The 11,507-nt window shown below is 39.4% G+C and overlaps 1 non-coding gene across 1 annotated transcript; it reads left to right on the forward strand.

Moving 5' to 3' along the window:
* Nucleotides 1-4,687: 4,687 nt before the first annotated feature.
* LOC112740072 (small nucleolar RNA R71) lies at nucleotides 4,688-4,795 on the forward strand. Its single transcript, XR_003171006.1, has one exon. It is a non-coding gene; the product is annotated as a small nucleolar RNA R71 (small nucleolar RNA).
* Nucleotides 4,796-11,507: the final 6,712 nt, after the last annotated feature.

Genomic DNA, 11,507 nt, shown 5'->3' on the forward strand with positions numbered 1-11,507 from the left:
GCACTTTGTTTTCCAGTATTACCACCGGATACATAAATGCCACAGACACATAATTGGGTGAACCTTTTCAGATTGTGACTCAGCTTTGCTAAAGTCCCCAATTAGAGGTGTCCAGGGTTCTTAAGCACACTCTTCTTTTGCTTTGGACTTTGACTTTAACCGCTTAGTCTCAAGTTTTCACTTGACACCTTCACGCCACAAGCACATGGTTAGGGACAGCTTGGTTTAGCCGCTTAGGCCAGGATTTTATTCCTTTAGGCCCTCCTATCCACTGATGCTCAAAGCCTTGGGATCCTTTTTATTTACCCTTGCCTTTTGGTTTTAAGGGTTATTGGCTTTTTGCTCTTGCCTTTTGGTTTTAAGAGCTTTTGGCTTTTTCTGCTTGCTTTTTCTTTATTTTTATTTTTTTTTCGCCATTTTTTTTCTCTTTTTTTTTTCTGCAAGCTTTTGTATTCACTGCTTTTTCTTGCTTCAAGAATCATTTTTATGATTTTTCAGATTATCAAATAACATGTTTCCTGTTCATCATTCTTTCAAGAGCCAACATATTTAACATTCTAAAACATCAACTTCAAAAGACATATGCACTGTTCAAGCATTCATTCAGAAAAACAAAAAGTATTGTCACCACATCAATATAATTAAACTAAGTTCAAGGATAAATTCGAAACTCATGTACTTCTTGTTCTTTTGAATTAAAAACATTTTTTATTTAAGAGAGGTGATGGATTCATAGGACATTCATAACTTTAAGACAAAGTTACTAAATACTAATGATCATGTAATAAGACACAAACATGGATAAGCACTTAACATAAAGAAAACGAAAAATAGAGAATGTAAGAACAAGGAATGAGTCTACCTTAGTGATGGTGGCGTTTTCTCCTTGAGGAACCAATGATGTCCTTGAGCTCTTCTATGTCTCTTCCTTGTCTTTGTTGCTCCTCCCTCATTGCTTTTTGATCTTCTCTAATTTCATGAAGGATGCTGGAGTGTTCTTGATGTTCCACCCTTAATTGTCCCATGTTGGAACTTAATTTTCCTAGGGAGGTGTTGATTTGCTCCCAAAAATTCTGTGGAGGAAAGTACATCCCTTGAGGTATCTCAGGGATTTCTTGATGATGAGCTTCCTCATGTGTTTCTTGAGCTCCATGAGTGGGCTCTCATATTTTCTCCATCCTTTTCTTAGTGATGGGCTTCTCTTCCTCAATGGGAATGTCTCCTTCTATGAAAGCTCCAGCTGAGTAACATAGATGGCAAATAAGATGAGGAAAATCTAGCCTTGCCAAGGGAGAGGACTTTTCGGCTATTTTGTAGAGTTCAAGGGAGATGACTTCATGAACTTCTACTTCCTCTCCAATCATGATGCTATGAATCATGATGGCCCGATCCACAGTAACTTCAGATCGGTTGCTAATGGGGATGATGGAGCGTTGGATGAACTCCAACCATCCTCTAGCCACAGGCTTAAGGTCCAGTCTTCTAAGTTGAACCGGTTTGCCTTTTGAGTCAATCTTCCATTGAGCTCCTTCCACACATATGTCCATGAGGACTTGGTTCAACCTTTGATCAAAGTTGACCCTTCTAGTGTAGGGGCGTGCATCTCCTTGCATCATAGGCAAGTCAAATGCCAACCTCACATTTTTCGGACTAAAATCTAAGTATTTCCCCCGAACCATGGTGAGATAATTCTTTGGGTTCGGGTTCTTACTTTGATCATGGTTTCTAGTGATCCATGCATTGGCATAGAACTCTTGAACCATTAGGATGCCGACTTGTTGGATAGGGTTTGTTAGAACTTCCCAACCTCTTCTTTGGATTTCATGTCGGATCTCCGGATACTCATTTCTCTTGAGCTTGAAAGGGACCTCGGGGATCACCTTCTTCTTGGCCACAACATCATAGAAGTGGTCTTGATGAGCTTTGGAGATGAATCTTTCCATCTCCCATGACTCAGAGGTGGAAGCTTTTGTCTTCCCTTTCCCTTTTCTAGAGGATTCTCCGGTCTTAGGTGCCATCAATGGTAATGGAAAAACAAAAAGCTTATGCTTTTACCACACCAAACTTAGAATATTGCTCGCCCTCGAGCAAGAGAAGAAAGAATAGATGAAGAAGAAGAAGAAAATATGGAGGAGATGAGGGAGAGGTGTATTCGGCCAAGAAGAGGAAGAGAGGGTTGTGTTGTGTGAAAATGAGGAAGAATGGAGGGCTTTATATAGGGAGGGGAGGGGGGGTAAGGTTCGGCCATAAGGGTGGGTTTGGGTGGGAAACTGATTTTGAAATTTGAAGGTAGGTGGAGTTTATGAGGTAGGTTTATGGGGAAGAGTGGATGGATGTGAGTGGTGAAGTGGTGATAGGGAAGAGAGATTGAGGTGATTGGTGAAGAGTTTTGGGGAAGAATGTTTATTGGGAAGAGAGGATGAACATTGAGAAGAGGGAAGAGAGTGAGTGGTGGTAGGTGGGGATCCTGTGGGGTCCACAGATGCTGAGTTGATCCTGTGGGGTCCACAGATCCTGAGGTGTCAAGGATTTGCATCCCTGCACCCATTAGGCATGTAAAATGCCTTTGCATGCAATTCTGGCGTTTAAACGCAGAATTGATGCTTGTTCTGGGCGTTCAGCGCCCAGATGCAGCATATTTCTGGCGTTGAACGCCAGCTAGATGCTTGTTTCTGGCGTTCAGTGCCAACTCTTCTTCACTGTGCATTTCTGGCGTCTGAATGCCAGGATGCTGCTTGTTTCTGGCGTTCAACGCCAGATCCATGCTCTGTTCTGGTGTTGAACACCAGCCAGATGCTCCTTACTGGCGTTTAAACACCAGTAAGATCCTCCTCCAGGGTGTGATTTTTCTTCTGCTGTTTTTGATTCCGTTTTCAATTTTTATATTTATTTTATGACTCCACATGATCATGAACCTAATAAAATATGAAATAACAATAAAAATAAAATTAGATAAGTAAAAATTGGGTTGCCTCCCAACAAGCGCTTCTTTAATGTCAATAGCTTGACAGTGGGCTCTCATGGAGCCTCATAGATGTTCAGAGCATTGTTGAGACTCCACAACACCAAACTTAGAGTTTGGATATGGGAGTTCAACACCCAACTTAGAGTTTGACTGTGGGGGCTCTGGTTGACTCTGTTTTGAGAGAAGCTTACTGTGCCTCTTTTCCATGTTTACAGAAGGATGTCCTTGAGTTTTAAACTCAAGGGAGTCCTTATTCAATTGAAGGACTAATTCACCTCTGTTAACATCAATCACAGCTCTTGCTGTGGCTAGGAAGGGTCTTCCAAGGATGATGGATTAATACTCATCCTTCCCAGTATCTAGGATTATGAAATCAGCAGGGATGTAAAGGCCTTCAACCTTTACTAATATGTCCTCTACTTGTCCATAAGCCTGTTTTCTGGAATTGTCTGCCATCTCTAATGAGATTTTAGCAACTTGCACCTCAAAGATTCCCAGTTTCTCCATTACAGAGAGGGGCATGAGGTTTATCCCGGACCCAAGGTCACATAGAGCATTCTCAAAGGTCATGGTGCCTATGGTACAAGGTATCAGGAACTTTCCAGGATCCTGTTTCTTCTGAGGCAATCTCAGTTGATCCAATGCATTCAGTTCATTGGTGAACAGGGGAGGTTCATCTCCCCAAGTCTCACTACCAAATAAATTGGCATTCAGCTTCATGATTGCACCAAGGAACTTGGCAACTTGTTCTTCAGTGACATCCTCATTCTCTTCAGAAGAAGGATACTCATCAGAACTCATGAATGGCATAAGGAGGTTTAATGGAATCTCTATGGTCTCTAGATGAGCCTCAGAGTCCTTTGGTTCCTCAGAGGAAAACTCCTTATTAATCACTGGACGTCCCAGGAGGTCTTCCTCACTGGGATTCACGTCCTCCTCCTCTCTTGTGGGTTCGGCCATGATAGTTATATCAATGGCCTTGCACTCTCCTTTTGGATTTTCTTCTGTATTGCTTGGGAGAGCACTAGGAGGGGTTTCAGTGATCTTCTTACTCAGCTGCCCCACTTGTGCTTCCAAATTTCTAATGGAAGACCTTGTTTCATTCATGAAACTCACAGTGGCCTTAGATAGATCAGAGACTAAGTTTGCTAAATTAGAGGTATTTTGTTCAGAGTTCTCTATCTGTTGCTGAGTGGATGATGGAAAAGGCTTGCTATTGCTAAACCTGTTTCTTCCACCATTATTAAAGCCTTGTTGAGGCTTTTGTTAATCGTTCCATGAGAGATTTGGGTGATTTCTCCATGAGGGGTTATAGGTGTTTCCATAGGGTTCACCCATGTAATTTACCTCTGCTATTGCAGGGTTCTCAGGATCATAAGCCTCTTCTTCAGCAGATGCCTCTTGAGTACTGTTGGATGCAGCTTGCATTCCATTCAAACTCTGAGAAATCATATTGACTTGCTGAGTCAATATTTTATTCTGAGCCAATATGGCATTCAGAGTATCAATTTCAAGAACTCCTTTCTTCTGAGGCGTCCCATTACTCACAGGATTCCTCTGAGAAGTGTACATGAACTGGTTATTAGCAACCATGTCAATGAGTTCTTGAGCTTCTGCAGGCATTTTCTTTAGGTGAATGGATCCACCTGCAGAAGTATCCAATGACATCTTAGCTAATTCAGACAGACCATCATAGAATATATCCAGGATGGTCCATTCTGAAAGCATGTCAGAAGGACACTTTTTGGTCAGTTCCTTGTATCTCTCCCAAGCTTCATAGAGGGATTCACCTTCTTTCTATCTGAAGGTTTGAACATCCACTCTAAGCTTACTCAGCTTTTGAGGAGGAAAGAACTTGGCTAAGAAAGCCTTGACCAGCTTATCCCAAGAGTTTAGGCTATCTTTGGGTTGAGAGTCCAACCACACTCTAGCTCTGTCTCTCACAGCAAAAGGGAAAAGCATGAGCCTGTAGACTTCAGGATCTACTCCATTAGTCTTAACAGTATCACAGATCTGCAAGAATTCAGTTAAGAACTGAAAAGGATCTTCAGATGGAAGTCCATGAAACTTGCAGTTTTGTTGCATCAGAGAAACTAATTGAGGTTTCAGCTCAAAATTGTTTGCTCCAATGGTAGGGATGGAGATGCTTCTTCCATGTAAATTGGAATTAGGTGTAGTAAAGTCACCAAGCATCCTCCTTGCATTATTATTATTTTTGGCTGCCATCTCCTCTTCCTGTTCGAAAATTTCTGTAAGGTTATCTCTGGATTGTTGTATTTTAGCTTCTCTTAGTTTCCTCTTCAGAGTCCTTTCAGGTTCAGGGTCTGCTTCAACAAGAATGTTCTTGTCTTTGCTCCTTCTCATATGAAAAAGAGGGAACAGAAAAATAATAATAATAGGGATCCTTTTTGCCCAGGTATAGAGGTTCCCCTGTGTGAGTAGAAGAAGAAAAGAATGTAATGTAAAGAAGGGAAGTAGAGAAAATTCGAACACAGATGGAAGAGGGGGTTCGAATTTGTGTGAGATGAAGTGTTAGTAGATGAATAAATAAATAGAAGGAGATGAGAGGGAAAGAGGATTTTCGAAAATAAAATTTTGAAAAAGGGTTAGTGATTTTCGAAAATTAGGAATGAAATCAAGTTAAAATTAAAAATTGAAACAATTAGTTAATTAAAAAGAATTTTTGAAAAAGAGGGAGATATTTTCGAAAATTAGAGAGAGAGAGAGTTAGTTAGGTAGTTTTGAAAAAGATAAGAAACAAACAAAAATTCAATTAGTTAGTTGAAAAAGATTTGAAAATCAATTTTGAAAAGATAAGAAGATAAGAAGTTAGAAAAGATATTTGAAAATCAAATTTTTGAAAAAGATAAGATTTAAAAAAAAAAGATATGATAGAAAGATATGATTAGAATTAGTTTTGAAAAAGATTTGATTTTTAAAATCATAATTAATGACTTGACTCACAAGAAATCACAAGATATGATTCTAGAACTTAAAGTTTGAATCTTTCTTGACAAGCAAGTAACAAACTTGAAATTTTTGAATCAAAACATTAATTATTGAGAATATTTTCAAAAATTATAAGATAAAATTAAGAAAATATTTTTGAAAAATATTTTTAAAATTTTTGAAAATAAATAAGAAAAATGAAAAAGATTTGATTTTTGAAAAAGATTTTGAAAAAGATAAGATTTTTAAATTGAAAATTTGATTTGACTCATAAGAACAACTAGATTTTAAAAATTTTTGAAAAAGTCAATCCAAATTTTCGAAATTTATGAGTGAAAAAGGGAAAGATATTTTTTTGATTTTTGACTTTTCAATGATGAAAGAGAAAAACATGAAAAAGACTCAATGCATGAAAGTTATGGATCAAAACAATGAATGCATGCAAGAATGCTATGAATGTCAAGATGAACACCAAGAACACTTTGAAGATCATGATGAACATCAAGAACATATTTTTGAAAAATTTTCAATGCAAAGAAAACATGCAAGACACCAAACTTAGAAATCTTTCATGTTCAGACACTATGAATGCAAAAATGCACATGAAAAACAAGAAAAGACACAAAACAAGAAAATATGAAGATCAAACAAGAAGACTGGCCAAGAACAACTTGAAGATCATGAAGAACACTATGAATGCATGAATTTTTGAAAAATGCAAAGAATTTTTAGAAAAAATGCAATTGACACCAAACTTGAAATTGACTCAAGACTCAAACAAGAAACACAAAATATTTTTTTGATTTTTTTGATTTTATGAAATTTTTTTGGATTTTTCGAAAATTAGTGTGAAAAAGAAAAATAAGGATTCCAAAATTTTTAAGAAGAATTCCAGGAATCTTTCAATATTAACCCAAAGCTCCAATCAAAGGGTTGGACATGGCTTAATAGCCAGTCAGCTTTAGCAGTACAAGCAATTCCCTAACATGTGGAGGCCTCAGTCCAAAAGAATTTAGACATGGCTCTACAGTCAGCCAGGCTTCAACATGCTTCATGAAACACTATAATTCATTCTTAAAAAAATTCTGAAATAATTTTTGAAAACAGATGAGAAATTTTTTTGAAAGATTTTTGAAATTTTTTTTTTGAAAATAAAACAAAAAGGAAAATTACCTAATCTGAGCAACCAGATGAACCGTCAGTTGTCCAAACTTGAACAATCCCCGGCAACGGCGCCAAAAACTTGGTATGCGAAATTGCTACTCAGATTAGGTTGTAAAATTATTTGTTTGTTCTTTCCCTGGCAATGGCACCAAAAAACGGAAGCACAGAACCATGGTCCAAACATAACTTCACAACTTCGCACAACTAACCAGCAAGTGCACTGGGTCGTCCAAGTAATAAAACCTTACGTGAGTAAGGGTCGATCCCACGGAGATTGTCGGCCTGAAGCAAGCTATGGTCACCTTGTAAATCTCAGTCAGGCGGATATCAAATGGTTATGGAGTTTTCGAAAATTAATAATAAATAAACAGAAAATAAAGATAGAAATACTTATGTAATTCATTGGTGAGAATTTCAGATAAGTGTATAGAGATGCTTTCGTTCCTCTGAACCTCTGCTTTCCTGCTGTCTTCATCCAATCCTTCCCACTCCTTTCCATGGCAAGCTTTCTGTAAGGGCATCACCGTTGTCAATGGCTACATCCCATCCTCTTGTGAAAAAGGTCCAAATGCTCTGTCACGGCACGGCTAATCATCTGAGGTTCTCGATCATACTGGAATAGGATTCACCCTCCTTTTGCGTCTGTCACTACGCCCAGCACTCGCGAGTTTGAAGTTCGTCACAGCCATCCCTTCCTAGATCCTACTCGGAATACCACAGACAAGGTTTAGACTTTTTGGATCTCAGGAATGGCCATCCATGGGTTCTAACTTATACCACGAAGATACTAATAACTTGGACTCGGTCCCCTGTATTAGATATCTAAGAGATACTCGTTCTAGCTTGGTTGCATGTAGAACGGAAGTGTTTGTCAGGCACGCGTTCATAAGTGAGAATGATGATGAGCGTCACATAATCGTCACATTCATCATGTTCTTGGGTGCGAATGGATATCTTAGAAGCGGAATAAGTTGAATTGAATAGAAAATAGTAGTACTTTGCATTAATTCATGAGGAACAGCAGAGCTCCACACCTTAATCTATGGAGTGTAGAAACTCTACCGTTGAAAATACATAAGTGAAAGGTTCAGGCATGGCCGAGAGGCCAGCCCCCATGATCTAAGAACAAAACGTCCTAGGATGTCTAATACAATAGTAAAAAGTCCTATTTATACTAAACTAGCTACTAGGGTTTACAGAAGTAAGTAATTGATGCATAAATCCACTTCTGGGGCCCACTTGGTGTGTGCTTGGGCTAAGCTTAAATGTTGCACGTGTAGAGGCTTCTTCTGGAGTTGAACGCCAAGTTGTAACGAGTTTTTGGCGTTCAACTCTGGTTCGTGACGTGTTTCTGGCGTTTAACTCCAGACTGCAGCGTAGAACTGGCATTCAACGCCCTTTTGCGTCATCTAAACTCGGTCAAAGTATGGACTATTATATATTGCTGGAAAGCCTTGGATGTCTACTTTCCAACGCAATTAGAAGCGCGCCATTTTGAGTTTTGTAGCTCCAAAAAATCCACTTTGAGTGCAGGGAGGTTAGAATCCAACAGCATCAGCAGTCCTTCTTCAACCTCTGAATCTGATTTTTGCTCAAGTCCCTCAATTTCAGCCAGAAAATACCTGAAATCACAGAAAAACACACAAACTCATAGTAAAATCCAGAAATGTGAATTTAGCATAAAAACTAATGAAAACATCCCTAAAAGTAACTAGATCCTACTAAAAACATACTAAAAACAATGCCAAAAAGCGTATAAATTATCCGCTCATCAACCCCTTATTGGGCATTCAACGCCCACACAGCCAGGGAAGCTGGCGTTGAATTCCAGTAAGGATACCCATGCTGGGCGTTCAACGCCCAAAAGGATAGAGGAACTGGCGTTTAACGCCAGTAAGGGTGCACAGCAAGGGCGTTCAATGCCCAAAGAGCCATCAGAGCTGGCGTTAAATGCCAGTAAAGGCACACCCTCTGAGTGCTCAATACCCACTCAGGAAACTCCTATCCAAGACCTAAAGGAAGCCAAGGCTTATATAGAGACTATAGAGGTTCCTTTGCATGCACTTCTATAGTTCATGAGTTCTGATGAATACTCATCCTCTGATGAGGATGAAGACACTAGGAAAGATCAAGTTGCTCAGTACCTAGGAGATCTTATGAAGCTGAATGCCAAGTTATTTGGTACAAATCCTCTGGAGGAAGAACCTCCATTGCTTTCCAATGAGCTCAATACTTTGGTTCAGCAGAATCTACCTCAGAAGCTTCCAGATCCTGGACGCTTCCTGATTCCTTGCACCATAGGCACCATGACCTTTGAGAAGGCTCTGTGTATAAACCTTATGCCACTCTCTGTGATGGAGAAGTTGGAAATCTTTGAGGTGCAGGTTGCAAACATCTCACTAGAGATGGCAGACAAGTCAATGAAGAAGCCATATGGCTTAGTAGAGGATGTCTTGGTAAAGGTTAAGGACCACTATATCCCTACAAACTTCATAGTCTTGGACATAGGAGAGGATGAGGATGATTCTATCACCCTAGGAAAACCTTTCCTAGCTACTGCAAAAGCCATGATTAATGTGGCAAAGGGAGAAATTGTTTTCCAACTAGGAGAGGACTATATATTGTTCAAGATGTCCAATCCCAAATCTCCCTTTAATAAGAAAGAGACAACTGTGCAACACTTAGTGTTCCAATCCTCTATTTCTGTGCAGGTGATGAGCAGATAATTTATACGCTTTTTGGCATTATTTTTAGTATGTTTTTAGTAAGATCTAGTTACTTTTAGGGATGTTTTCATTAGTTTTTATGTTAAATTCACATTTCTGGACTTTACTATGAGTTTGTGTGTTTTTCTGTGATTTCAGGTATTTTCTGGCTGAAATTGAGGGACTTGAGCAAAAATCAAATTCAGAGGTAGAAGAAGGACTGCTGATGCTGTTGGATTCTGACCTCCCTATACTTAAAGTGGATTTTCTAGAGCTACAGAACTCAAATTGGCGTGCTTTCAATTTCGTTGGAAAGTAGACATCCAGAGCTTTCCAGCAATATATAATAGTCCATACTTTGGCCGAGTTTAGATGACACAAAAGGGCGTTGAACGCCAGTTCTATGCTGCAGTCTGAAGTTAAACGCCAGAAACACGTCACAAACCAGAGTTGAACGCCAGAAACACGTTACAAACTGGCGTTCAACTCCAAGAATGACCTCTCCACGTGTAAACTTCATGCTCTGCCCAAGCACACACCAAGTGGGCCCCGAAAGTAGATTTATGCATCAATTACTTACTTCTGTAAACCCTAGTAACTAGTTTAGTATAAATAGGACTTTTTACTATTTTATAAAGGGGGATCTTTGATCAGTTTTATACTATCTTAGACTTTCATGGGGGCTGGCTATTCGGCCATGCCTGGACCATTATCACTTATGTATTTTCAAACGGTAGAGTTTCTGCACTCCATAGATTAAGGTGTGGAGCTCTGCTGTTCCTCATGATTTAATGCAAAGTACTACTATTTTCTATTCAATTCAGCTTATTCCGCTTCTAAGATATCCATTCGCACCCAAGAACATGATGAATGTGATGATTATGTGACACTCATCATCATTCTCACTTATGAACACGTGCCTGACAAACACTTCCGTTCTACATGCAACCAAGCTAGAATGAGTATCTCTTAGATATCTAATACAGGGGACCGAGTCCGAGTTATTAGTATCTTCGTGGTATAAGTTAGAACCCATGGATGGCCATTCCTGAGATCCGAAAAGTCTAAACCTTGTCTGTGGTATTCCGAGTAGGATCTGGGAAGGGATGGCTGTGACAAACTTCAAACTCGCGAGTGCTGCGCGTAGTGACAAACGCAAAAGGATAGTAAATCCTATTCCAGTATGATCGAGAACCTCCAGATGATTAGCCATGCCGTGACAGAGCATTTGGACCATTTTCATAGAGAGGATGGGATGTAGCCATTGACAACAGTGATGCCCTTACAGAAAGCTTGCCATGGAAAGGAGTAAGACTGATTGGATGAAGACAGCGGGAAAGCAGAGCTTCAGAGGAACGAAAGCATCTCTATACGCTTATCTGAAATTCTCACCAATGAATTACAAAAGTATTTCTATCTTTATTTTCTGTTTATTTATTATTATTATTCGAAAACTCCATATTCATTTGATATCCGCCTGACTGAGATTAACAAGATGACCATAGCTTGCTTCATACCAACAATCTCCGTGGGATCGACCCTTACTCACGTAAGGTTTTATTACTTGGACGACCCAGTGCACTTGCTGGTTAGTTATGCGAAGTTGTGAAGTTATGTTTGGACCATGGTATTGTGCACCAGTTATTGGCGCCATTGCCAGGGAGAGAACGAACAACAAATTTTACAACCTCAGAGTAACAATTTCGCATACCAAGTTTTTGGCG

The sequence above is a fragment of the Arachis hypogaea genome, chromosome 13, assembly GCF_003086295.3.
Source record: "Arachis hypogaea cultivar Tifrunner chromosome 13, arahy.Tifrunner.gnm2.J5K5, whole genome shotgun sequence".
NCBI lineage: Eukaryota > Viridiplantae > Streptophyta > Magnoliopsida > Fabales > Fabaceae > Arachis > Arachis hypogaea.